The sequence below is a fragment of the Gasterosteus aculeatus genome, chromosome X (assembly GCF_964276395.1).
Source record: "Gasterosteus aculeatus chromosome X, fGasAcu3.hap1.1, whole genome shotgun sequence".
Taxonomy (NCBI): domain Eukaryota; kingdom Metazoa; phylum Chordata; class Actinopteri; order Perciformes; family Gasterosteidae; genus Gasterosteus; species Gasterosteus aculeatus.
Window position 1 is genome coordinate 15,084,725 of NC_135698.1, and position 25,774 is coordinate 15,110,498.

The following is a 25,774-nucleotide window of genomic DNA, read 5'->3' on the forward strand; positions in this document are numbered from 1 at the left end:
AAGAATGTCACAGGGAAAAAAAAAAAAAAGAAAGCCTGCCTCTCCGGCGAAGCTGCCAGCCGTGGCGTCTGACCCCTCAGCGCGTCCGAGTGCTTTCCATCTCCTCCGACTGCTCAACCTGTCAATCTGCCTATAGAAAGGTTTCCCCCTTTCCCCGGGAAAAGCTCATTTTCCCTTCCCTTTGGCCCAGTCAGTAAGTGTCACTTCAGTTTACATTTCACCGCCTCCCTGCAGCCTTGCTCTAAAGCTCCGTGGAGGGATTTCTCTGTCTGCTGCTGTGGACCTGCTGTCCAATTAAAACCGTAGAGGACAAGGGACTCAAAAACAACTTGCTACTTACCAAGTAGCCGGGCCTCTGTCCTCCATTCACACACAGCAGTGAATTCTTTAACACGCTAACCCAAAACATGCCGTTCAGAAAATAATGTCATGTGGACATATGGATAGATTTTTTTTTTCTCCAATACCCAGAATCCTGTTAGGCCTCTGGTCTGGCAGCATCACACAGGGGTTTGAGCCTTAATAGAACCTGGTGTTTGATTGCACTCTAAGAGTCAGGGAAGACCGGCTCTGCCGCAGAGATTTCCTCAAATACCACAGGATTAAGAATTCACAGAGGCTGCTGCCTCTGCAAGACGGTAACCCGAATCAATTCGAACTTTGCTCTCCACGTCGATATCCTGCCCGCTGCTCTCTTTTGTTCAGGTTTTCCCATCACCCGGTCTCCCAGCTATGTTGCCTTTACTCACTCACTAAAAGGTGGGGTCATTAAGAGGTGATCTACACTAAATCTATTCAACAAGGCGATCCTGAATCATCTTTAGCCAGTGTCTCTTCCCTGGTCCTAAAGGCATTTTATAGAAGAATTCCCCTTCAAGGCTTTTGAATACCCCGGTATACCTCCTGCACCATCTCCTATGGAGTCTCACGGCGATCCGCCCGATCCTTTGCATTTTCTCGGCCTTCCCATCAGTTGTCAGGTTACCAGTGTCGGCCAGCGGGACCACGATATTGCAGCACAGAAATTGCCCGAGGCAACATATTAAAACAGGGTCACAGGGCAGCTCCTCCCGGGGCTGGCTGTCAAATTTTGGTTTTGATGTAAGAAGTTTTCAGGTGAGGGGGAAATGCACAAACCAGAGTGAGAAACTATTGTTTGGATTCTGGCTGCACCAACAAATTAACTCCACTGACCTCTAACAGAAAGAAACGCCACAATTTTGATTAGGAAAGAGCAAACCGCAGATCCGTGGTTTGGGCGCTTGAATGGATAAATTGAGAGGATGACGTTTTAGAGCAAATTCTAGACTACTTGAGTCATGAAGATACGTTTTAATAAGGGCTCATGATTTGTAAGCTTCTCCACTTGTTTTTTTTGTTACGGTCCAACATGCATTGGACAGACTGGTAAAAATGACATTCCCCAAAACGCTTTGGAGAAGTTTAGTTGAAAATGGAATTTTATACCAGGTTATTTTCACAGTTACACATATATGAATAGAATGATAGATACAGAAATAGTACAAACGAATGCAGTAGAATAGAATAACTAGTAAAAGTTGCCTCCCAAGTTTCACTCTGACTTTCAGCAACTCTTGATAATTTACCTTAATGTGCCTTATTTCCCCTTCTTGCTGCCATTTACCTCCACCACAGAAAGCACGGATTGGGGTATTGGGTGAGAGTGACACAGGTGCAAAAAGGGCTGTCCAGAGGAGCCGTGGAAAGGGAGGACGTGTCTGCAATCAAATGTCGGAATGCAGCTATCAACCCCATAATCACAAAATTGTCGTCAACAAAGGCAGCGCGGTGCTTTTCTGTCATTTCCTGTAGGTTACGAGTAGCCGAGTAGAAGATTTCCCAGCACCGGCTCACAGCCGCGTACCTGCCTCGGTATCACCTCTGCCCGCTTATTTTGTTCGCTGAAACCAATTTTTCTGGGCCTCTGACTCGCCAGGTTTTCACATTTTCTGGATGGAAGCTTTTATCACAATGGCGCTGATCACCCCTACTCCCTCATGCTGCAGTAATGCATCACTAAAGAGGCACCACGGCAGGATGGGGGGTGTCAATGACATGTGAATTATGAATTTGGATATTAGTTTTGATTCGCAAATTGTTTTTGTTTTATAAAGCCTCAGGATATCTCAAAAAATGTTGGAAAATATCGGCGAGGGTTGAAAGTATTTCAAAGTGACTCGGCAAAGGAGAGGCTGCCTGCACAACAGCAGATTTCCTCGGCGAGAAGCACGGAACAACGGGCGCGCACTCTGTCCCCGACGCTTTGTCTCGCCGGAGAGAGGCCAGATAATGAAGCTGAGCCTGGATCAGTGGAGCCGGTCTCCGCTGACTCTGCCCTCATTGTTGGACGCCTCGCTCCCTGGGAGTCGTTGCACGCTATCAGCGATCATCAAAGGCGCTGTCGGCGAAGTGTGGAACCGGGGCTTCGGCGGGCCGTCCAAGACGCCAGACACATCCAAATGAGACAAGCTTATTAATTCTTCAAAAGCCGCACAGCTTCCTTCTTCCCCTAGTCTCATTTTGGTACATTTAAGGATGATAAAAGCTCAGCCGGGGCGCTCTCCCCGCCTCCTCTGGCTGTTGTACTATGTGTGTGAGGGGGGAAAAAGTACATCATGCATAATGCAGGCACGTGCATTTGGTTGACGTCAAGAAGATATTAGTCCTTGCTTTAAAAAAGCTGCCGCGTCTCAAAGCCTTTGGTATGGATGGAAATAAAGGACATTTCATGGACAAAGAAAAAAAAGGGAGTTCAAAGCAAACAGTGTGGGTTTGCCGCTCTCTGCATGTAGAGACATCTATACATCTATTTCATGGCTGAGCTCCCTTTCTTTCTGCCGTCGGTTGCCAGCCGTAGGCTGAGACGAGCTCTCACATCCCAGGAAAAATGTTCCCGTGCAGGCGTGTCCAGTAAATCCACTCCCAGAGGAGGTTTAAAGTTTAAAGGGACCAAACTTTACTGTTGTCGAGCTTCTTTTGACAAAGTTCTGCAGCTACTAAGTCAACATGAGAGGGAGACAAAGTCCCTAATTCTGCAAAATGAGGCAGCCAATTCCTCCACAATCGGTGCAAGACCCGCTTTGCTGAGAGAAAGTGGAATCTGTGACAATGAGAGCTGTTGTAATGGGGAGGGGTGGGGGGAGGGGGGGGGGGGGGGGGGCAGAGAGGACAGAGCCTTGAAATTCATTACAACTTTTCTCTGCATTTCCACTTTCTATTGCTGCATTGGATTATAAGCGGAACATGAAACGCTTTAATTAACTTAATTACTCCTATATTTGCAAGCAGGGAAGCTCCTTGAAACCAAAGGAAGATGCGAGTTAAAATCCACATCATTTGAATGTTAAATGAGAACCTTAATTGGCGAATTCATGGCTATCAAGAGGCCTCCTTCATTATAATTCAAGAGGCTCCTTCGTGGTGGCCAGATTTTAATATAATGAATATGATTGTCTCGCCCCATTTTAATGCAATAACCAATTGCACAGACCATCTGATCATCCTCACCCCTCCCACACATGAAACAATTATATGATATAGAAAAAGAATATAAAAGTGTCTCTTTTACAGCTCACAAAGTGAATATGAGAATGCTAATTCCTCTTCTCTTATGACACTGATACACCAGTGTGCAATGCGCAGCCCATCATGGATTCCCTGAAAGCAACACCAATAAATCCATAGTGAGTGATGACGCCAATTGTGACAATTAGAGTTTAATTAGTTTCTTACAGTCACCATGTTGACCAAACCATTTTGTACTAAGCAGAACCAGTCAAGAATGCCTCTATTTTACTCCACACAACATATATACTTTCCCCTAGCCCTTCAATTGAATTGAATTTAAAAATTTCCATTTAGGCGGTGTGCGTTTTTGACAAGAGGAAATCGTGCTGAGACATCTGCTACTTTCACCATCAAGTGGTGGCACTTGTGACGAAACAACTAAAAACAAGCGTGGGATGGAATCTATTTATAAAGCGAAGAAGAACGGTCTTTTCACACGATGGGGGGCTGCAAGCACATTTATTTTCTGGAACGTCCAGGGCCTGAACTTATTCTAAGACAAATTTAGAGACATTGTGTTTTATTGAAATCTCTGGTAGGAAGGTAAAATCTTCCCCTAAGAGACCAGTGTTCATGTTGTGTGTGAAACCAAGACGTGGTGACTTATTTTACTTTACCTTTTCAAAGTAACTTTAATACCATAGTTATCTAGCAAATAGTATCTATTTAACATTATTATCATTTCAATGTTGTCCTTTTACAGGCGCCGTCTTCTTACTGTCTTACGACAGTCACTTACTAATGTTGATGACAAAAAAAAGAAAGTAAAACTAGGATGGAAGTTTATTTAAAGGAATTCTGACAGCAATTCAGCAAAAAAGCAAAGGCCAGAAACAAACGGCGTTTAGCTGTTTATTTTGGTTAATATTAATATTCAGACTTGTTCAAGGTCTGTCAGCGCAGAGAGCGATGGCCGCTCACTAAAGTGTTATTTTGCAACATGCAGAGAGGTTGAGTAATCATTAAATTAGACTACAGAATGCTTTTTGCATTTTGAGTTGAGGCAGAATTTGGCAGTGGTCTGTTTATCAAATTAGGGACAGAATGGAGGGTGAATTTATAAAAATGTACGTGAATGTTACACAAACGGCACCAAAAGAGGTGAAATCACTCCCAACTGGCAAATCCAGCTACGGTCGGATGTTTTGCATTCATTTAAATTGCGAACGAAGGGAGACAAAGCGCCTGCTCAAAGGTCCGTGAACAGGGGACGGCCTCGGCGAGGGCGACGCCCTCTTGTCCCCGGAGCGCTTTGGATAATGTGGCGGCGTTTCGTCCTGAGGTTGCAGGGGCTCTCGCTGAGGAGCCAGATGACACTTGTGCAGGTGGACTCTTTCGGGCACAGAGCCCAGCTGACTTGTGAGCTAAGCCAGCGGCGTCCGCCGGCGGGGGGGTTAGAGGTTAGCGTAAGCCGCTTCGGGCCGCCGCGGCCCACTGACTCTGGACAGCAGGGTCAGCTGTGGGGACCCATGCGAACATGACCGGGAGATGAGGGGGGGGGGGGGGGGAACCCTTTCCCCGAGGATCACAGCGTAGAAAGTCCACAGCCGCGGCCCACAATGCGGTCGGGGGGGCGACGCCGTGCTTTGTCAATCACAGTAGTTTTTGCGCGGAGGCATCAGATGCTGCTCAGGGCGCCGTGACAACCTATTTCACCAACGCACGCTTTGTAATCAAACGATGACACTGTGGGTTTTCCTGGTTTCATCACTTACGTACAAGATGTGAGAATGTCACTCAGTGGGAAATGGAAAAAAAAAAAAAAAGCGTTATCATCGAGGCTGTCCACTGACGGACATGTCTGTCGCACGCGGGCAGTTAATCAGCGGACATCCTCTGAATGCCAATACGCATTCTCATATCCGCCCACCGCCTGGGAGAGACCCATCGTGTAATCTAGAACCAAACACGTGTTTGCCGGGATGTTAATGAAGCCCCGGTCGCCGGCAGAGACGACGCCGCGGCGCCGATACATCTCTTTAGCCCCGAGCGCGCCAACAGCACTGTGAATTTCTCCGCCGAGTCCCTCAAGGCCGCCGGTACAAAAGACACTTAACTTTGAGGCGCACTGGGTGTGTGTGTGGGGGGGGGGGGTAGATGGTCCTTCCCCAACGGCGCCTCGTCGTCACAAAAAGGTAATTGTCTCCTCCTTACCCAGAGAGATGGGCGTAGTACCCCGACCCGTGCTTGGGCCCCAGATGTCACGGTGGTTTGCCGTAATTACTTTTGCTGATAGAGGTGAGAGGGGACATTTGCATCAGATGAGGCTCGCAGCGGTTTTTGGGTGTCCCCCCCTCTCCCTCCCTCCCCCTCGGAGTATGCGGCACTTAAAGTCAGCGCAATCTCTAAAGGTTAGAACCGGCAGCAGCCGCAACTACCTGAATCAGGGGTTTGGAAATGGGTTTGACATTGAGTTCGGGGAAAATGGGAAACAGACACACACACACACACACACACATTGGGAACTACAGACACACAAGAACACACCTTTAGAAGAGAGACTCTGGTGTTGTACTTCTTCACTCAAGAGCGCACGAGATTGCCAAGGTCAGCTTGTGATTTCCTGACACGGCGGCCCTCGCTTCAGAAAGTCGATGTGCGGTAGAACACCTTCTGTTCACCTTCTAGCATCTGATGCTTACTGCTGTTCTGCCTAAAGAGTTCTGCTTTAAGGGTGGACACCCCAACGGAATGAAGTTACCACGACTTGATTGATTGCTTTTTTGTACATGTATGTTTAAATAAAGAACAAAGGCATTATCTAAAACTAACTTAAAAAGTAGGGGAAAAAACACCTAAAATACCTATTTTACATGTGTCCTACACGAGTGTGAGAGAGGACCTCATGGGAGAATATCACCGCTTCGGACCGAGTGGAGGATAAAACAAACAAAGGACCCGCCCTCCTCAGGTGAAATCACTTCCTCTTAACAAGAGGCCATTATGCGGCTTCGCTCCCTCCGTGGTTCCTTTTTCAGACCTCGGACATGCAGTGTGTTCTGAGAGTTACTTTACTCCCTTTAGTGCTTTGATTTACCTTATTTGAGCAAAAAATAAATGCTTGGATTGGTCCAAACTCCCCCTTTGCAGAGCTCAAACCGTACGCACCTGCACAAACAAGAGGAGGCATAAGGACTAAGAAAAAGCACTCTGCATAAATGGAACCCACAGCTTCTCCTACTGCGCTCTTATCCATTAATTCAATTCCAGCATGTTTTAGAATTGATGTCAAAGCAAACTAACTGAATACCTCTTCCGTTTCTGCGTGTTTGTGTCATTGAATGGAAGGTTAAAAATCTACCTTTTAAGAGGTTTTTTGTTCCGACTGCTATGATGAAGAGCATGCAATCCAATTTAAAAAACAAGCAGGTGCTCTCAGTAAAAGAAGTATTACCCACAGGGAGTCACGAAAAATGCAATCGCAATTTAAGGGTTGACAAAGTCAACCTCAGGTTTGCTCAGAAGGCTCTCAGTGACACAAATAAAGAACTCAATACACTGAATGTACACACCACAATGTTTTGGGACCTTGTTGCATCTCACACCCGTCCCTCACCACTTCCACACCATCCAGTTAAGGGGAAAATGCCTCAAACTCACAAAAATATTTCCCCTTAAGCAAAGTGGGAGGAAAGCACTTATGAGCTGCATTTTGGATGATTCCTCGGACACTGATGCTGCAGAGTGCTTCAGTGAAGAAAGCCCACATCTCTCTGTCTGCCATCATCTCCCTCTCAGAGAGAACAATTCGGTCTATAGTTTAGAAGTCCCATGGACCCAGAGCATTCGCGCCTGCTCATCACACTTTCTGTTTCTGGGATTTTGGTGACATTTTCAAAGTGCCAGATCCTCGCCTTGAGACATTGTGCATGTGCCCACACCTCTCCGCCCCCAAACACGCACACGCGCTCACATTGAAAGCAGATCCACTCTCTCCTCGCCTGCAGCCAGGCCCCTCCGTTCTCCTCCACCTCAGAGAAGCTGCAGCTCGGCATGGAGAGGAGGCTCTGGTGGATTCTGTGCTCCGCCTGCCAAAGCTGCTCTTTTGATCTGCAGCCAGCTGATGACAGATCTACATTAAGCACATAGTCTTCTCTCCTCTCCTCTTCCATGACACCAGGGCAAATTCTTCTTCTTTTTTTTTTAACGTTTGGTCCTCGGGCATTGCTGGGAAGCTGCGTCCCGTGGGGTTGGACGCCGCGAGTCTCCTCTCACACCAAAACCAGAGAGAAATGTGGAGTGTTTCTGGCTGGCGAAAAATCGACCATGTGGGTGTGAGCCAAAGATAGTGCCACATCAACAAACGCCGTGGGCACATCCCTGTGTGCCTCGAGTTTTGATGCAAATACAACCTTTAACATGCACACATGGAGATGTTACATGTTTATTAGTTAGTGATGCCTTAAGTGTTTTCTTCATCATGAAAGAAGAATATCCCGATGGCAATCAGGAGATTACCCGAACTAATGAAGTTCTCTTGCACAGATTTAATATGCAAAGTACAAGATGGCATGAAGCCAAGACAACTAAGATATACTCGCTACACACACATGGCCAAGGTTAATATAGTCCATTCACACAACCACCCATCCATGCCGCACACATAAGCATTTGGACTGTACAGCGGCCTGCATCATCACGGTTCTGTCACGACATACACATTTCTGCTTTCTGCTTTCTCTGTGGCACATTCCCCAGAGTTCGACGCCCTGATGTTCCGATTTTTTTGAAGAGTCAACAAGGGACGTGATGGGCAGGAATTGCTTTGTGTGAATGTTGAATGTGCTGGAGTGTAAATAGAATCCCTCATTCTCCGGCTCGTAGGACTGACCCCTACCATCAGACACTGAGGGTTCATGTCAGACTGACAGCAGATAATAACTCCTGGTTATGATGAGGTCCATGGAAAAGGTTGCCGTCCCACACAGCATGTTGTATTCTAAACTAGGCTTCCCCCTTGGTACAGTTGAAAATGAAAATTGGAAAAAAAAAAAAAAAATCAGTGTTTTTGTTGTGACTGAAGAAAGAAATGTATAAATGCCTCAGCAAAGAGATCCGTCGAGGTAACACCATTTCAGATGATGGAATAAAATACTTTACCGACTAGATTAACTCATGAAATATGCATGAAAAAGCGACATTGTGTTCATAACCTCGGTCTTCCAACCGACCGGCATTGGCTGACTATCAGGTAGAGGCTCAGAAATGTACCTCAACGTGCCACGATGTTCGCATCGTGACACCTTGATTGAAATGGTGAGTGCGGGGAGGAGGAAATGCCGCGCCAGGGCAGAGAGCGGGCGCCAAAACATGGGACGCATGGCCGCCAGCTGCTGATGAACGAGGAGTGACAGGCGCTGATGGAGCCTCGCCATTGGAAAAACACACCCAGCTGTTATTTCTGAAGGAGCGCGTCTGCTTATTACGGCGATATCCAGCAGGAATAGCTCGCCATCGCAACCATCCAGCATGGCGGGGCGGCTTTCTGCCGATAGGTGAAAACACGGTTATTTTTTTTCTTCTGCCGTTGCGATTGAGTTTAATTTGAAAGACAAGGGGAAAACGGCACGTAGAATTCGGTTGGAGCTCGCCACGTTGTTTGCGTTTGTCATCACAGAGCTGTCCTTTCATTCTTTCATTCAGCGCGGCAATGCTTTTGTGTGCGCTTTAAATTGGCAATCAGCCCGTCACATTACTATTGAAACGGTGGCTGTACAGCTCTTGCGAGGAGGTCACGGCCTGTCTTGGTGGAAGAGAGTAGGCTATTGTGTTGGACTCACAGGCCATTCACTGTTTTTTCTTCTTTCTTTTTTTTTTTTTTTTTACTGCGAACAGCTGTATTCGTTGAATCCGTCTCAATGCAGCACAGACGTAGATATTTAATAAGCCTTTTTTTTTTCACTGTTGGTTTGTTGCAACGATACCCTCAGCCTCCACAGAGCGAAGGCGGAGAGAGCGTGTCAGGACACTTGAGCGAGACAGTAAAAAGGAGACAACAAATGGGAGAGTAAACATGGGAGTCAGAGTGCATGTGGGCAGAGGGGGAGAGAATGATGGCGGCTCAGATATACCTAACGCACATCACTCAGCCTCGGCTTTCGCTGGCTGCACGGCTGTTTATTATCAACGCATCGGTTATGAGATAGCGGACAAATGTCAGCGGGGATAAACCCACGCCTTGCTTTGAAGCCTTCGGTGAGGGTGGTGCTTCACATTTCATTTCATGCACGCGTAGGAAAATGTCAAAAGTTGTTGCATGGAAATGAGCTGTTTGACTCCAATCAGCTAATAGGGTTTGCATCGGACTGCGAATCGTAGGTTCAAGTGTTTAGAGATTTGTCACCACTATTTTAGTTTTAACCATTTTAATCCGAATGTCAAGAGGTGACAGCGTTAGGACGTAAAACTACTCTAGGCAATGAGCATATGCCAACCAGTTCATCTTTGCCACCCGTAGACGGTTTATTGGGAGACGGCCCAGTTAGCGGTTAGCTGTAGCAGGTCTGATGGAGCAATTACCTGCCTATATGTTTGTAGCATTTGGCTGGATTCTAAGTAGTGCTCTTTTTTTTTTAAAAAGATCAAGAATTATGGGTCTGTTTTAGCAAATTGGGCAAATGATCCTCATCCTCAGTGTCTTGTCTTGCCTGCAGGAAACATTTGCACTCAATTTCAGAGATATGTTGTCAGCCATCACATAGCAGCCTGCACGGTAGTCTTTCCAAACCCGGCTCCTCCAGGCTTCCCTGATTTGGAAACGAAGCACACATCCTCACTCCGAGCCATGCCGTCCTGTGGAAGAAACAGCTGTTTGCATGAATCTTTAATGTACGCCCACACTGGCACGCCATTGCAGCGGATGAGAATGTGGAGGATCACCTCGGCCCTGTTTTAAGCTGTTTCAAGTCCAGATAAAAATGTTATAGGTTAGAACAACAACAACAGCTACAGACGTTCAGCCCAGCAGCGACGCAGTTACTTCATGGGGGCAAAGAAAACTGGAGAAAAATAAGTCAAAATGTAGACAAATGGGGCTGAGAAATATGGTAGAGATGTAAATTACAACATTAGTCCCAGTGTTTCCCCTACTATTGAACATCAAGTGGTCAAAGTGGTAATTCTTGCTCTTACCACAAAACTAACTTTGTGATATTGGTGAGTTTAGTATTTCAACAGAGGGCCTCGTACAGCTGCAGTCGAGATCTTCTACTTATAAAGGTGGTGGGTTTACTACACTTGAGTACCAACTAGGGGTGTAACAATTCATTTCAACAACGATTCGATTCGAATCGCGATTCATGGACGATCTGGGTTAATTTAGAACCATTCAATTCGATTCGATTCAGTGACTTGAAATCGATTCAGTAACTTTACTGGACAGTGCAGGCAACGTTTCTGAGATCCCTGTTGTTTCTTGTAAGGAAATCAGGTTTAAATTAATTATATTTAATTAAATAAATTATAATATATTGGATATAATAAACAAGCAAACAACAATTAATGGCAAATGTATTAACCTTTAATTTGAATCAAGTGCCATTTTCAATGTAAACATTACACAATAATTACACAATGTTTGGATCAATTCACAGAACCCCGGATTTTCAACCACATTGTAGGGTCGCATGTCTTTACAGATAAACTTGTTACTGTGATGTTGAGTTTGGTGCTGGCGAGGCCTGAGGTGTCTGCAGAGCTGGAGTTACCTGCTGCTGCTGCAGCGGTGACGCTGCTAGAGGTCCTGACTGTCGGCGTTGTTTAATCCCACGGCGCCTTAGTAGATGGCCGGAAAGATTCATCGTGTTTCCGTGTTTTTTATTTGGCTTTTACATATTCTACAAACAGCGACCGACTAATTTAGAACACCTCGGTGTTGGGCGTGGAAACCAAAATGTTTCCACACGCTGGATCGATAAGTTGGTTTGTAAATGTCTCGCTCGCAGTCGTCTCCTCCACGCTGTGTTTTGTTGTTGAGTTTCACGCGGCTGCCGCTGCGTACTGATGACGTCACAGACAGGCAGACTGAATCGAGTAACGTTTAACGTGTCTAAAGTGCTAAAAAACAAACTAACAAACACACATCCACACTGTTTTTGTACTTAAATCCAATGTGCAGTTTCCAAGTATCGATACAATGGATTATGTACCATTTCAATCGATTTGTAATCGATATATGTCGTCAGGAATGCCGATTTGCGGAGCACAGATCGATTCAGTTGGATCGCAGGAATATAAATCGATTAATCGATTCAGTGGATGAATCGTTACACTCCTGGTACCAACCAATAATCAGAGGCAGGCTGAGAGAGTGCAACGCTACACCATATCGAAAAAGAGTCAGGACACACACATTCTGCTGCTGTTTGGTGGTCTTTCTTCATTTGGGAAGAAAATTCAGAGGCCCCGCTGGGTTTCCCGTCTCACCTAAAATGTAAGTATTTTATTTCCAGCACTTTCACATCATTTGTCTTTAGAGAAATGAGCTCCAAAGTAAACAGCACAAGCTGGATACGCTGCCCTGCACGGAAGAGCAATGCGGCTGTCAATACGGCTGCGGGTTTACAATTGTTGTGCTTGGCGACTGCTGTCTGTACCACACAAGTGTGAAAAGCAATAACACCACCAAAGTGCAACTGTTGGCGGTCAATATTTCCTCTCTCTGATAAACCCTCTGGGCAGGAACGTTACTCCGTCTAGCCAACACAAACACAGCTTTGCAGTTTCAATCTGTCACAGTGTGTGAATATGGAGGCAGAAAGAAAAAAAAACAACATATGTATGTATGCATATATATACAATCCCTTTTCTTGCCACTCAGTTTCACAAAGGAATCATCCCAACAAGTTTAAGGATGCATGAAATAAAGCCCTGCTTTGTGAACTGGGTTAAAGCGACCCCCTGCTAAAGGCAAATTAGTCTCCGTGGCTGCTGCGCTGCAACTCTGATTCACTTTACCTTTTCTAATGTCACTCCTCTGCAGGAGAAAAAACAATCTGAGGCAGCCACTGTGAACTAGATACCCAGGTATAATTTAGCACAACAACACAGAAAGGACAGAGAGAGATTACCTCGTATGAGTCAGAAGTGTTTGTGGGAGGAAGTCTGACGGTTGACCTGAACGGGATACATGAACACCTCAGCTGTACCTGGGAGACAAAGAGACCAGATGGTTACTTCACAGCTGTGAGGTGTGTGCATGTGATGATTTACATCGCCACAATCGGACCGATCCACGAGCATCGATCCGCACACTGAAAAACACACCCACACACACACACACACACACCTGCACATTAATACAAGCAGACTGGTCAACAAGCCTGCGATGCCCAGAGGGGCAGAGGACTCTGCAGACTCTGCTGACCATGTGACGTACTTTTGAAGATGAATCTCCAGAGCCCCCCCCCCCCTAAGGAAAACTGCACTTTGCCAGGAGAGGGAGAGGTCCAGGAACGTTATCTCGCTGTCGCGCTCTCTCTCTCTCTCTCTCTGACACGGACTGCTGTGATGGGGGAGGCTGAAGCGGGGTAATTGGCAAGAGATGATGGGCCATAAACATACATCACAGGGGCGGCGGAGCGCCACGCAGACAGCTAACGAAGGCTCTCTTTCCCCCAGCGGGGTCCTTGTTTGATGCACGCATACGGCCATCTACCGCTGTCCTGGATATTCACGCTCTTTGAACACACTTGTATTAAGGTAGGGCTGAGCTCTACCTTAATATAAAAAGAGAAGGGGAGGGGGGGGGGGGGTATAACTCCCGCCCCACCCTTCATTCCATCTATCACCATATAAAAACTATGTATAGTGCAAGGGGCATTTTCACCATTTCCGCGGCATCATGACCATAACCCGCGGGACGCTCTCCTCTGCCATTATGGTCCACTGATAGATAATAGGCGCTACCCATTTAAAATGCATCATCACCATAACAGATAGGATGCCCTCCTCTCTCACCATTACTACCACCACACTGGGGCAGATAATAGGCTATCCGTTTCCTGCAGTGCTATCGCCTCGCTGCAGCCTTCCCTTTCCATTACCATAACACTTCGGTCATAATAAGCGGGGAGAGCCTTCCAGTCATGACCACAGCTCTCCGAGAGGAGGTCAGTCGTGTCGTCAGAGTGTTTTCTCACACGCTGGTAATTGGGAGAAATACGGCAGGAAGGCGAAGAAACGGCGGCGGAGCTTCGCTTTTTCTTTCTCGCCAGTTCTGCAGTGCGAGGCGGCGTTTCATTTTGAAGTTGTTGTTGTTGCCGTGATCCAGTAGCGCTGCCGAGCCACTTGCTGCTTTTCTTTTTAAAAAGCGAATTAGAAGAAACATTTGGGATACGGGAGACGGAGCCAGTTCATTTGCCTCACTCAGTCTCATGACGGCGTATCATAGCGGGTTTCTCCTCGGATAGAAAGCGGGCCCTATTCTGCATTCTGTAATACCGTGACATGAGATGAGGGATTTCATCAATAAAATCCACTTTATTCATCTAATCCGCTTCTTTTTCCTGGGTGTTCCACATTTAGCTCGACGGGTCTTGCGTGACGGCTATATTCTTCTCCTCAGGACAAGCAGCAACCCGAAGACCCCTTCACTGCGACGGTGGGGGGGCGGGAGGGACGATAGGGTAAGGTGTGGGGGGGTGGGGGGGGTTGCAGGCAATCCACTCATTATTCAGGAAGACACTCGAGGCCACAGGAAATAGCGCACTTCATTTTTCTTGTCAAATCCGGTTTAACTGCGTGTTCACAGCGAGCGGTGAGACAAAGGGCCGGGGCCAGAAACGTGGAGGGATTGACTGATGGAGGAGACGGAGGCCGTCATCTCGGGCCACCCAACACCTTCCTCCAAAAAGTAGACCGCCAGAGTCGCTGACGCCGCTGCATGCTGCAAATGAATACGTCTCATCTCCCAGAGAGCGAATGCACTGCGTTGGGCTCGCTCTCAAAGAGGAAAATGAAATATGGCCTCAATTATTCTCCAAGTGTAGAGAGGCACAGATGTTCCTATTGTTCCTCCCGCTGCACATCCTCCTAAACCTTCCCACATTATCGCCTTCATTACCGCCGCCATCAATACGGTAGGCGGCTGCCAGAAAACCTGGATGTGTCCACAACTCATCATCCCAACACCAATGAATCATCTGCCCGGCAATTAAACACCTTTCCGTCATACCATTCCATTCCTTTTGAGCACAGTGATGCTTTTTCCCCCCATTTCATTTCCACAAACTTCACATGACTGCTCTCTGCGTGGCCTGCAGCTCGCCGTGGCCTCAATCTCCTCCCGCTCCATATAGCCGCTGGACTGGAACCGTGTTGTGATCAGCAGGAGATGATGTGGCAGGTGTTTTCTTTTTTTGGTGGGGGGGCGGGGGGGGGGGGGGGGTGCCTGGTTCTCGTCGGAGCGATGGCTCATCCCGTTGCATCGCGACACCGCAGCATCAGACGGCCTCTTTTGTTTCGACTCCTAATTGGGGTAATTTATTGTCCTAACAGGCGGAGCAGCTGTGGCTTTACAGCGTAGAACCAATTAAATCCAGATGCCGGGATGAAGACGATGGCTGAACGTGACTCGGGGACCAATTGCTGGTATTAACTGCGGGGATGAATGTGACAAGCTGCGATGAGAGATTTCTTCCTGTCGCACCGTCGTCCGCCTGATGTCGAAGATCTGCATTTTGATGAGGATTCATGAAAACCGTCAGGACCAGATCTCAGGCAGACGTTGCTCATCATTTCAAGTAATGGATGCAACGATTTGCCAGATTAAACATTGAAGCTAAAAATCTGCCGGGACACCTTGACGGCCCCGTGCTAGCGGCTGCAATTAGGCCACAGGACCCAAATGGTTCCCGACGGAGGATTAGGAGAATTTGAGCGGAAGGTCTGGGGAATATGGGGAGCGGCGGGAAGAAATCAGGTCGCTCGCTGTGAAGATTTCTCCAGGGCCGCGCGCTAACCTCGCCATACTGCGCTTGGCCCCCGCCCGCCTCTTCGGGTCCGGGCTCTTTTAGACGAAGAGCCCCCGGGACGGACACCGATGTGAGTAACACGGCGGAGCGGAAGCGGAGCGAGGTCACCGCCGCGGAGCCGCAGCTCGCTGCAGGAAGCGGAGATACACGGCGACTCTTCGTGCCTGAGGAATTCAAAGGGGGAGTAATGAGGCCCTCTTCTTCTTCTTCTTTTGTTCATTTGTCTTCCGTGTGAAGTCTTAATGAAGTGGTTGTCCGCTCTGCCACTTTCTCCTCTAAATGGGTTGTGTTTGTAGATGTAATGCACACAGCCCGCGACAAGCTAAACATCTTAATGACTTATACAGTCTTGTATTTTTGCCCCGACCACAAATTGGCCCCTCTGAACCAACTGTGGGAGACTATTTCATTTGAATTCACTTAGTGGTGTTAATGTGGCGCAAGAGTAATCGCACACGAGCTTCTGAGAACTTCTTAGAACTAGAGAACATAAAAAAGGAAGCGCTAACGTAGCCTCGCCTGGGGAGGAAACGAGGTCACAGTTCACGGACACGTCCGTCTCCGTCGTTCACGCCACGGCCCTTTTTTAATCCCATTACAACTGACTTCAAGCACAAAATACCTGCTTGCTGTGGCCCTGAAGACGCTCTGCTGACCCCCACCCCCCCCCCCCCCCCGCATGAGATCAAAGACCCGTAAGTGGTCCGGGCGGATGGCAAGAAACCTCTGTGCTTCATGAAAACAAAGAGCTCTGACCCAATTAGCTCTCAGTGTTAAATATAACTCCACTGGCCTTCAATTAACACCCCCCCCACCCCTCCCCCTTGTGTTTTTACAGTATAAAGTGATTACAGATTTAATTAGTTGAGGACTTTGCTTCAGGGAGACGGCTTAATCCATATTGATATTTCAGCAGTTTGGAGATGGGAGGCCTCGGCTCTGGAATGATAACTTGTGTGTGTGTGGTGGTAGGGTGGGGAGGGGGGGGGGGGGGGGGGGATTTGCAACTTTTCCCCGGCTCTTGTTTACTTTTTCCCCCTGAGGCTAATCACTCTGTTGCAGGATGATGCTGAGAATTATGCAGAGCGAGCATGGAGCCGATCAATGCTGAGCCGTGGATGTAAACAGGCCCGCTGTCAACAGCAGCTTTTCTGGGTTTGGCTTTTATTTTTTACTTTAATTCCATATTTGAAAAAAAACTAAACAAGACTGGACTGCAAGATAAATTAAGTCTCACGCAGCCCAGGACTGTAAGGCAACCTTTTCTTTAAAACGGTCAACTTTCATTAAAAGTCTGTGACGGAGAGCGCACTCATCAACAGCCAACAATCAGTCAATATTGATACGGTTCGTAAATATGGGCTGATTATAGCTGCCTGTGAAGTGAAGAATATGAAATGAGTGTCTAACCATGCAAACTATTTTCTCTGTCTGTCTGTTGTATCTTTGTAATCACATCTGGCTGGATGGATTTCTTTATTCTCTGACCACAAAGGCATCTGTTGGAAGGTTTGTCCTTCACCTCACTGAACCGCATGTCCATGTTCCCTCAAGTATTGTTATGTGTTGGCTTGCTGGAAAACCAATTTCCCCATGGGGACAAACATTTGAAAGTATTGAAGATCAACACTTTTCTGGACAGATATTTCATTTGTTCCATCATTTCTAGAAGCCTGGTTGAAGCAGCGTGCAGCAGTGATGTGCTTCTATTTAATAAACCTCCCAACAACTCGATCCTCTACGATAAATAATAATTGCACACTTTAAACCATAATTAACCATATGTTCTCTATAAGGTTCTATCCAAAGGAGAACACTTTATCAAGCGTTATCAATTCAAATATAAAAAACAGTGATAATATTTTTGGCAGTATTTGTCTAGACTAAGATGAGAACATGGACACACGAGCAGAAATCATCAGAAATTGATTCAAAAACTGTCGCTCTCCAGAGCCACCATCAAATCCACCTGTGACTGCACCAAATGTCAGCGAGGAGAATCCACCCTGGAGGAGACAGAGATCCCGGCACCAGATTATAATGCAGCCGCGGGGAACATTGCATTCTCAGTCAGACTCGCCACAACTCCCCCTTATGGTTGATGCCGTTACAATAACATTCTCTTAAACGCGGGATCCAGCTGGGTGCATTAAGCCCAGCTCAGTTCTCTGAGGGACGTCGATCGGCATACTGAGAAATGTTGGAAGTCACGTTCAGCACCCTGAGATTCCATTCATTTCATATTTAGTGTTCCCAATATACCAGGATGAGAAGGATCTTAAATTACATATTAGCATGAATGCTGAAATGAAAGCTTTTCTGGTGGATGTGCAGTTATTTTTCTTTCTGTTTGTTTTTTTACTTATTCAACATCCCGTCCCCTTTGGTTTGACAATGGAGAAGAAGCAGCGTGCCGTGGGTTTTCCCCCCTTTCATCGTGACCGCGCTGAGCAGACAACACGGTGCCAAACCGGCAGATCGGAGGAGCTGCGAGGTAAAGCGCTGGAGCCAGGGAGGAGATGGAAATGAGGTGTCAGAGCGGCTCGTCAACCTCCCTGCACGTACCGTGAATATTTCACTACTGACACACAGCAGCTTGCACCCCCGGGACGGACAAAGAAACAGAGACAAATAGATGTTGTAGATGGATAGTTAGGGGGTGCTATAGAAAGACAGATAAGGAGATAGGTAGCTGGATAAATTGCCCCCGCTCTCGCGCCCCCCCACCCACTCTCTTCATCCCACGTGGACACCTGTCTCGGGCTTCATCTCGCGGCCCTGAATTTCGAGAGGCAGGTCTTGACAGGAGGAGCTCTCCACAGCCGACAGCGCTGCCTTCCAGCGCCGACGGGGGGCTGTCCGAGAACATCACAGCAGCATGTAGAGCCCGGCGCGGACCGACAGACGCTCGCCCAGACGCAGGAGATGTGATGAGAAGAGAGGGCGCCGGGCAGAGAGAGAGAGACTCTCCAGCCGCCGCTTGGCAACAGGCTAACGGCAACGTGCTAACGTTAAGCACTTAATGCGGCGACGACAGCCGGGTATGTTAGCTTTGCGGGTATTTCTTTTTGGAGCTTTGAGGTGATCGCGGCGCTAGATGATGCGTCAGCAGATCACCGTAATAACCACTCCTCTGGTAGTGGAGGTGAGCCGCAACAGCTGTACCAAATTTCACAGCGAGCCATTTAATAGTTATTGAGAAACCTTGTGGTTGCGCTGAAGGACAAGACGGGAGATCGACAGTAGCAATATTTCTGGAATTTCACGGGAATCCATCCAGCTGTAGAGATATTTCCGTCTAAAGTGGTGGACTGAAGAGAATACGATGGCATTCTTTGAGCCACGCATTCACCTGTTCAGACCGATGCTTGTGAAACATAGCTTGGTCACACCGTTATCCATGCCAGAAAAATAAGGTACCCATTTGAATTGGTCCAAATCTCCCATTCACACAAACAGACATAAATGACTAATATCTGAGGCACAACCCGCCTCTGCTCAGTGAATGAAACTGCTGATAATCACGCTCCGGTAATCGGGTACCTCCAACTCTCCGGGGAGAAGCAATCTCGACGCAAATGCTGTACCTGTTTCATCACTACAGGCAGCTTGTAGCAGCAACCCCCCCCACAACATATTGCATATTGCCTCGATCACTTATTATAAAACATTTTTGAAGAATAGTCGGGGAACACAGTGATTCCCTTTTTGGGAATGTGATCCTTACGATCCGTAAGGATCACATTCTCGCCGATTGCCTTCAAGCTCCACAGTCCTCTGGGAATTAAATTTTCCCCTTGGGGAACTTTATTTGTTTTAGTTTAAGACATACAACAGGCTTCCTTTTAAAAAGGTTCTGCACTGAGTGTTCTTTCCAACACCACATACGGGGGGACATAAAAGTGCAACGCCACGCAGCAATAAATAGATGCTTTCACTTACGCCGGCTTCATGTTAAGTGCTACATGTTATGATCCAAAGATTGCCACGTTGCGCTGATCAATATGCCTGTATCGGGGGAGCTAAGGTTTACAGGGGCAGCGCCGGGCGGGGAACACTAAGGCGGTAAATCTGACCAGAAGCACTTACTTCCTTACGTGCGCATCCTATGGGCCATTAATGGTGGGTGTGCTCACACATCAAAGTGGCAGGGGTCTTATAGGCTAAAACAGAATAAGAAACAAAGGACCATTAAATCACAGTGAGAGACTCCACTGTGAGAAACATGCATGGACACACGCGCGCGCACTTAAACACTGCAGCGCGAGGGCTGTGCAGAGAGTTTAGGACCAGAGGAGGGAGATAGGGAGAAAAAGGGAGCACGACATTGATTTTCCCCCCCTCTCTGAAGTGCCAGTTCATCATTCTGTGAGACACACACCATCGATTCTCTGCCTTTAGTTTGTTTGTAATTTTGGGGGCTCAAAACTGTTCACAAAGATAGATCCTCTTATGTGCCACTAGCCTCCGAGATAAAGGATGGAGGGATCAAAGGATGTGTGGAGATGGCCTCATTCTGCTAGGTGCTCCTTGACTGAGTCAGTTTTTCTGGCCCTGCTTCAATAAGAGAGCTTTGGCGTGGGCACCAGTGAGAGGAGGGGAGGTGGGGGGTCCCAGTCAACTGACCGTTTATCATTACACAGGTCTTTCCCCCTTTTGCACTATTTTAAACAGTACTAATTACTTCACAAGAGTACTGTGTTGAATGGATGGTACATTTTATATTATATATAGATTAAGGAGATTTTCACAGAGAAAACCCTGTTGTTTTGGCTTCAATTGGAGAAAGGGGACATTTGGTGAATTTGTCCTAAAGATAAATGATGTTCTGTGAGATCACAGGGACCTTTTGAACAGCAAATTGCAATCAGTTAATCCTTAAATAAATTCTTTAAATATATTTAACTCACTCAAACACTACTTATTTTTTATGTATTGATTTTTGTATTTCAAAAGTCAAACATGTACTTTTGGCAAACCGACAAATCTGTGTAAGAACATTTAATTGTTTGCAAAGCTCAAGTCAAGGCATTTTCTGCAGAGCTGCATCCTTAATCATTCAACCAGTTTTTTTCATCAGACATGATGATGATAAAAACGTATGGAAACTAAGTCATACAGCAATAAAAATATACTTTGACTAAGGTATAACTAAAATGGCAACGAGAACCAAAAAAAGCAGGACAAGGTTGACTTGGTCGGACAAAAAGTTAAACTAAATAAAAGATAAGGAAAGTACCCACCTACTAACGTCCAATTATTGTTTTCAAACTTCAAGCAAGTACCTCCTGCAGACATTTGGAGTTGAAGGCAATGCGCCAAGTTGCCAAAAGTAGTTTTAACACAAAACCTCTAATGCCTAAAAAACAAATTGGGCTTTTTCAAGCACATGATCGCCGTGTAGTGCCTGCGAAATCTCAACAAGCTGTGAAGGATGAACTATGAAGAATTCAGAAAACAGCTTCTTCTGCTACAGCCTGGACCTCTAGTCAAAACCTTTGTACGGTTTTATAACCTGGGTGTGTTTTTTGTTCTTATGATTTTATTTATTTACACAAATCCCATTCCCCATTTCCCCATTGTTAGAAAGACTTGACTTCCTGGTTGATATCTACGGAAGCAATGTCATTTAAAAAAAATAGTCTTAAGTTTCTTTAGTTGTGGCTTTAATGGGACAAATACTTCTCTCCTGCAGCAACATATTTCAACGCAAACGTTGCGTTGGTTCCTCGCAGCCCGTTTCCCACTTCCACAGCTTGCAGGAAGATTCTCAACCGGAGAGCCTTAACATCTCATCTGCACTTCATCAACCCTCCCCCTCGCCCACCTCCTCCACCCGTCCTCGAGACTGAACATTCACGGGAAGATATCACCTCAGAACGCCTTTAGAGGTGCCGAGAGAAAACACGAAGGTCATCCCACCACACCATCCAGGAAAACATCCCATAAACCACAGTTCAATGAACTAAAAAACAAACACCCACTCTCGCAAGAAAAGGTCCCGATGTCTGAAGAGCTCGGGAAGAAAAACATTGTTTTCACATTTGTATCGTTCTCTCTTTTGCTCACATTTACAATCAAGTTGAATTTCGGGTGTGATTCTTGTAATCAATTTCTTATCAGCACGCCAACCCATTTCCATCTCTCAGCCACTTCCATCAGGATGGAATTACTTTGATTGTTACATGACCAAAACTCATGTCAAAGTCAAGTCAAATTAAGTTCAATCATTTCTATAAAGCACTGTCACAGATCAGCAAAGGAGAGCGGTAGCTGTCGGCTCGCTAACGGTTCTGTCAGACATAACACACACATTAGCTCTCTGCTATTAGCTAATAAAACAGACAACATGCCAAATGTCATGATTGTTAGTTACTGTATCACTGTTACCATCTTGTGTATGAATCCTCTTAGCCTATTGAGACTGCGATGGTCCTAAAGAGTCCAAAAGAGTAGAGTATTTAGAATCCATTGTCCCCATATCAAGGGCACAACACTCCACTTTGCTGAACTTGAGGAAATATAATTTCAATCATTTATGACTTCTTTTAGATGGTCAAGACATACATGAAACAGCCACAATGCAAGAAAAACTATTCAAAACTCGAAAGAAACCCATCTGTATCACTGAGCTTTTCTAAGCCATAGTGGTTGACAACCTGTCACCAAGCACCACAGCAGCTGATTTCATCCTGATCTGCACACACTCAACTAGAGTTGGGTGACTAATCAATCATGGTGCGTAGTGATTGGTTGCAACATAAGCCTGCGGATTCTGGGGATTTAGTGGCACACGTTCGAGAGCTGCTGTGTAAACCGAAGAAAACAAATCCATCTGGTGGAATCTTCTCTTAGTTCTGTTCTGGGATTCTGATCTGGATGAGGCATTAGAGGTTAAGATTGAGTCAACGTATCGTAACATACCTAAAGCTGCAGTTTCAAATCAACACGTGCGCCCAAAGTAGGGGGAAAAAAACCCAACTGGAAAATGGTCTCATCAGAAGATTCAAATCGTACCAACACAAAGGCAAAGTGCCCTGAGGTACCACGTGGACATTGAGGCAAATGGTTGTGACAGTGTCACTGCTCAGCATGAATCTCCGTCCTCAGCAGTGGAATGAGGGACATCCTCACCACCTGTGAACCGAGTGCCGTACTCGCTGTCTTCAGCCAGTTTATCTTGGGTACTTCTTCATTTCCGCACACCCGGGGTTTTTAAAATGTCATTTATGTCTAATGGCTGTGCTCATTAGCTGCGTCTGAAAAACACACTGTGGTCATTACCGGCGGCATCTGCATGCAGCCCTCATGCCGAATTCTCTTGTTTGAGTCATCCGTCACAGACCCAGTTCTTTGGCAGTTGGCACCAGAAATGGCCGCGAAGCTAAAATCTTCTAATTATCTGCAGCTATCTCTATCTGCTTACATTGCGAGTGAATGCGTTTTGACTGGGCTGCTTTATCAGTGCAGCGAGAAACCAAATCTGAAACAACATCCATCATGTCGAGGCTGCCAAAGCCACTTGGGGAACTCCACGGGCTGCAGCGCGCTAAGAATTGTACTTTACCTTGGTGCGATCCTCTTGTGTACGGGCAAAGTGGGAGAAGGGAGGGTTGTGCATGACTGGGACTGCGTTTGAGACAATAGCACTCAAGTCTCTTTCATTATTCACTTGTACGACTGTCAGATATGGACAGTTGTTACAAGAAAAGCTTGGTATCCTCGGGGAAAATGTCCAAAGACACCCCTTCAGAGTCAAGCAGATCAAGAGTTCATTCAAGATGAAAGAGATCCCATTTCTTCACTGTCAAGTCTACTTGGAACACAAGCACAGCTTGCTGGTTCCGGCATAATACCGCAAAACAAATAACTGCTTTGGAAACCAAAGCACTACACTTTTTCTTTTTTTTGTTGGATTTTGCATAGTACTTTAGAGGAGCTTCGGGTGGGTGTACAACCGCCTGTCCAAGTAAGAAATAGAGGGAGCGAGTGGGTGGTGGAGCATGCCGGCTATTCTTTGTCAACTGTTCAGTGCCATTTAATGGCCTGTAAACCCCTTTGCTTGAGAAAGAACACGCAATTAGCATACTGAGTGGATTACAAGATTGCTCTCACTCCTGGATTAATGTGTGCACTTAATCTTTTCTTTGCTAAGCGATTCTTGGATATACCGCCATTCAAGGGAAACAAATGTCCCCACCTTCCAAAACACAACACGAAAAAGGATTTCTTCCATGGTGACATCAAACGCAGTCACCGACTGCCTATCAGGACCATCATTTAATAAACGTACAGCCTGCTTTATTGAAGAACACAGGAAACTAGCAATTGAGACCATAAACTCATGTTCACGCCGTCTACACAGGGGTCATCCCTCAGATATTTCTTCCATTAGAGGGCTCAGCCCTCGATGGCCATTGGAATGAATACAATTTAAAGGCGCCAAGCTTCCCTTTTCAAAACGAGAGATTACCACCAAAATGATAGCTCTTTATTAAACATAATTCAGTAAGAAAAAAAAGAACAGAATAAAAAAAAAAACATAGCAAATGCTCCATCCACATCCTTCGAAGCTGTAATTTAGTGTCCTTGAACATTAATATCGAAACATTTGCAGTCCCTGCCGCACAGTTCACCATCTCCTTGATTGCTCTCCTCTGCCTATCAGTACTCTATGATAAACTTGGGGTTGCACTCCATATCTCCAGGAAGTCGGGCTCCATCTGTTATCGGCCCTGAATCACGACACCTATTCGCTAGCATTGATATGATCTTTAATCTACGACTCCTCATCTAACCCCCGCATCGTTCACCCAGGGTGTCAGCCCACAAATGAAAAGTGCTGATAGCTTTGCACTACTATTGCTCAGTACCGAGACAGGGTGTTCTTAAAACGGCAACCTCAGCTCCATTTGGTCCACATGCAAACACAAAGCCCTCTGTGGCAGATGAAAGAACGTCAGAACCACGCATCTATCCATTTGCATCAGATATTCACTGGAAAATACTTTTTCCCGCTTCCAAATACCCACGCTTACTTCTGATATCTTGCAGGTGGCACCATATGCCAAGGAACCATCATGCTGTAAACAAACTCAAAGTCAAAAAAAGCTTAGGACAGCTTGTTTACTTACGCAGAATTCTTTGTGAAAATGCATCGCTCCCTTCATCTGAATATCAACACATTTCCATCCTGCAGCAATTTGCAGATAAAAGGCTTTTAAGATGCGCGCCTTAAAAAAAATATATGATGCCGATTCACTGTACTGTGTCATAAGGGAACAGATGCTTGAGGCATACCTGCGCAGCCCATTGAGAAGGCTCCGTGTTGGAAGAGCTTCTCTTTGGTGGCTAAAAGCTGTAGAAACGGTCTTGAGTGTATTCATGAGAGGAGAGAGAAAGCCTGGATCCCTGGACACATTAAGAATGCGTTTTCTCCTTAGAAATCAATAATGTCTCATTGCCTTGAAGATCGCCAGGAATGCCATCGCTTTCAATTTATTCATCCATTCTTCTCAATGAGCCCACTGCAGTGATCCACAGCCCTCCTTCTCCCTCCTGGTCTCCTGGGAGGTCCTTTTTAACTTGTTAAGATGTCTTCTCTGCTCCTTTTAACAGTGGCATTTGTCTGAAGATCACGCGAGCGCTGCAGACCGAGCAGCTCGGGGTTTGTCTGGATTGCGTCACGAGCAACGAGCTCGGACGTGTTTATTTCCTCCTCTACGAGCCGTGACTTGATCTACTGCACGGCATGATCGAGTTCTCAACGCACCTCCCGAGTTTATGAACGCGGTTAAATGAGACTACGAATCATCGGGCAGAATAGTTCACCTTCACAGCCAGCAGTATGAGGTTTGTTCATAGCACAACGTTCTGGCTGTTCAAGCTTCTGGACTTATGACGGGAGGGTGTTCATTTGAGGAGCCACTGAGCTTATTTTCTGCAATAATTTGAAATCCAATTGAAAAATCCCACTGCCGCTTTGTCAAAGGGACCAGTGCGATGGGTTGGCCTACAAAACTGAGTCACCCCTGCAGCACTCTACTGCACGAAAGAGGCTTAACATGCCTATTCACTTCCTTTAATGATCAAAATTAGCTATAGGCTGCAGAGCGTGGAGACTCTCAGACCGAGGCCACCATGCCCTGATCTCTCTCCACACAGTGAATGGAGGACATGAAACATGCTCAGACACACCAGACGGGAACAAATCC

At 46.4% G+C, this 25,774-nt stretch overlaps 1 protein-coding gene across 3 annotated transcripts in view; it reads right to left on the reverse strand.

The window, feature by feature from the left end:
• Positions 1–25,774, reverse strand: part of mgat4c (mgat4 family member C) — a 79,250-nt gene that overhangs the window by 25,218 nt on the left and 28,258 nt on the right. For 2 of the 3 annotated variants that reach the window (XM_040163279.2, XM_040163282.2), the window contains one exon: positions 12,657–12,734. The gene's annotated coding sequence lies outside the window, so the exon portion shown is untranslated. Of the gene's footprint in view, positions 1–12,656; positions 12,735–19,649; positions 19,724–25,774 lie in introns of all 3 variants that reach the window. The other variant, XM_040163280.2, reaches the window with a different exon arrangement.